Here is a 3735-nt window from a genome sequence, read left to right on the forward strand (position 1 = left end):
CCTGCCTGAGTGATTATTACAACCCCTAACCTCAGATCTTCACATTTAGATATTCCAATTTTCTGATATTTATTCTGAGGAAACTTAGCAACCATATCAAATAACTAAAACCTGTCTAAATACTATTTCTATAATGACTCTGTTGGGTATTCCAGAACCAGGGGATCCTTCCCCTTCCATAATGCGCCCTAGCTTGCCATGTTTCCCAGCTTACTTCTGATGGAGAAGATGCTGGGATCACGTACCTTGCCTTAGCTCCTGAATCTGCCCTCAGTTTGTACCCTCCCCCCAAACAGGAATAGAGGGGTGGTAATGTACCGCATTACATAATAATACTTTTATTTCTATAGCGCCAACATATTGAGTGTGACTTTCCATTTTTAGAGGCGACTTGTACAGACAAAAGACATTACAGCATAACAATAATCACATAAATCAACAGATACCATGAGGAATGAGGGCCCTGCTTACAATCTATGAGGAAATAGGGGAGACACGAAAGCTGGATGGTAATGATTCTTTAATTGTTCTGACCAGCCATAATGTAAGAAATCGGCTGTTCATGTAATGCTGCATGAACCGAAATATGAAAAAGTACAGATCCAGAGGGCTATTAAATGCATAAAGTGTGTGAGATCATGATACGTGGAAACTGGTTATGATAAAAATTTTGAATGGGCAACACAGGGATAGTTAGATTCATGTGTTGAGGCTGTAGGCCAGTCTGAAGAAAAGTGTTTTTCGGGCACACTTAAAACTGTGAGTATTGGGGATTTAACAAATTATCCTGGATGGTGCATTCCAAAAAATTGGCACAGTTAAACGAATTAAAAAAAAAAAATTGGCACAGCATGTGTGAAGTCTTGGAAACGGGAGTGGGAGGTTGTGATTATTGAGGATGTTAACCTCAGGTCATTAGCAGAATGGATAGGGTGGTAGACTGAGACGGGGAGGAGATGTAGGATGGTGCTGAACCATGGAGTGCTTTGTGGCTGACAGTGATAAGTTTATATTGATTTCCTCTCTCATCCTGTACCAGTCGTGACTTGTATTGTTTAAGATTACTGTACTTGTATGTATTATGTATACCCCTCCTCACATGTAAAGCACCATGGAATAAATGGCGCTATAATAATAATAATTTCTGGAGTGAATGGGTAACCAGTGCAATGACTGGCACAAGGTAGAGACATCGGTGTAACGGTTGGTGAGGAATATGATTCTGGCTGCAGCATTCAAGACAGATTGGAGAGGGGAGAATTTGGTAAGAGGGAGACAGCTTAATAGAGAGTTACAATAGGACAGACAAGAATGAATAAGAGCAACAGTAAGAGTTTTTGCAGAGTCGAAAGGAAGAAAAGTTTGAATTCTATAAATGTTTTAGAGGTGCAGATAACAAGAGCGAGCCAGCGATCGCATGTGGGGAGTGAATGAAAGCTCTAAATCAAGAATAACCCCAAGACAGTGGGCATGTTGCTGGGGAGTAAAGGTAGAACCACACATGGAAATGGCAATGTCGGGCATATGTGGGTTAGTAGAGGGAGGAAACACAAGGAGTTCAGTTTTAAACAGGATCAGTTTTATATAGAGGAAGGACATGATGTTGGAAACAGCGGTAAGACAATCACTCATGTTTTGTAATAAAGACGTGATGTCAGAAGTAGAGGTGTATAATTGGGTGTCATCAGCATAGAGATGGTACAGGAAACCAAATCTACTGATTGTCCAATAAGTGCAGTATGCAAGGAGAAGAGGAGGGGGCCTAGGACTGATCCTTGAGGAACCCCAACGGTAAGGCAAAGATGAGAGAAGGAGGAGCCATTAAAATATACAGTGAAGGAGTGGTCAAAGAGATAGGAGTAGAACCAGGAGAGAACGGTGTCATTTGAGGCCAATGGAGCGGAGCATAGTGAGGAGGAGCTGATGATTAACAGTGTCGAATGCTGCAGAGATCCAGGAGAATTAGCATGGAGTAGTAATCATTAGATTTAGCTGTTAGTAAATCATTAGAGACTTTAGTGAGGGCAGTTTCAGTAGAGTGTAAAGAGCGGAAACCGGATTCAAGAGGTTCGTGAAGAGAGTTATCTGTGAGATAGCGGACAAGACAGGCGTGGACCAAGTGTCCCAGGAGTTTAGAGATGAAGGGAAGATTAGAGACATGTCTATAGTTACCAGCACAGTTTTTGTCGAGGGATGTTTTTTAAAGTAATGGATGTATGATGGCATGCTTAAATGAGGAAGTATACCGGAAGAGAGAGGTGTTTGATATTTTTGTTAGGTGAGTGGTGACAGCAGGGGAAATGGACTGGAGGAGGTGTGTTGTGAGCTCTCTTGATCTGACTTCTGAGTCGGGGCTCCCTCTGGTGGTTGTTGCGGGTAGTGAAGCTGGTCATGTTGACAAAAGTCTATCACCTGAAGACAATTATTGGAAGTCATTGGTTACAGACTGGGAGGATTTAAGTGAGCAAGCTTCCTTCAGTTGCTGCTGGTGATTGATTTTCTTTGTGCATTTTGAAGTTTGCTTTATCCCCTGCTTGGTCTTTCATCATTCAGATAAGTTATTTGTTTGCTGGAATCTTTTGCATTTGATATAGTTTTTGCCTATCTGTGCGGGTTCAGCATTATTCCCTGCTGGGATTTATGCTGGACCCCGCTCATATGTTCCAGCTTATGCCATGCTGTTCAGTATTGTTAATCCCCTGTTATATTAGTATCTTTTGCTTTGCTTCCAGTTCACACCAGAATGATGATCTAGTGGGGGAGAGGTCGTGTGGCCTCAGTGTTTTTGTATATCAGACGTATTGGATTTTTTAGGGATTTTGCGTGATTGCAGACAGGACAGTACAGAAAAGATACTATCTAGACAGTTTGGGCCACATCGTTTGCTCACTCTATTTTCTGCCTGCATTTGTGCCTCATCTTGTCTCACCGACAATATATGTTTGGGGCTATCTATTCCTTTGGGGTTCTACTCCTGGACAGTTTAGCTTCCCCCTTTCTTGCTTTATTCTTAGTTAACTCTTTGGCTGTGCCGAGGCATCTGGGGCATCGTAGGCACGTCCCACGGCTAATGCTAGTTGTGTTGTTAGGTTTAGGGGTCTGCAATCCGCTAAGTTACCAACCTTTCTGGTTTCCTGGTTGCTTAGCTAATTCCCTGGTGATCCTCCTTGGTGACCGAATCATAACAGAGATATGACGGAATAGGTATCAGGATCCTGTCAGCGCCGGCGGACTGGCGAGGCTGAACAGGGTAGCTCACCCAGACTACGGGAGGACTCGGGGTCCAATACTGCAGGGAAAGTTCAGACAACAGGACCTGCGACACTGAAAGTAGTTTAGCAGTACAAGGACCTACGATCATGTGACCACAGGGGGTGTGGCTTAGCGTCCTGCTGCAGAGAGGGCTATAGGGTTCTATTACAGGAATCCTGGAGTAAAGGCTAGGGAAACTAAGGTCAGACAAGCGGGGGTCATACACGGGGAGGGCAGCGTGGTACCAGAGGGACAAGCAGAGAATAGTCAAAACTTAAGCAATGAATCATACACAGAGATAGCAACGCAGTACAAGGGAGGCAGTCAGAGTAGTCAGGTCCAAGGCAAAAGAGTCATACACGGGAATAGCAGAGCAGTACAAAAGGAACAGGCAGAACTCGTAACAGGGACAGAACAGGATCAAAACCAAGCAAGCATAAAGTATCAGTCACAAAGCACACCAGGGTCACACACTCGGCCAAG

This window comes from Dendrobates tinctorius, unplaced genomic scaffold (assembly GCF_039654945.1).
Source record: "Dendrobates tinctorius isolate UK_male_01 unplaced genomic scaffold, ASM3965494v1 ptg000192l, whole genome shotgun sequence".
NCBI lineage: Eukaryota > Metazoa > Chordata > Amphibia > Anura > Dendrobatidae > Dendrobates > Dendrobates tinctorius.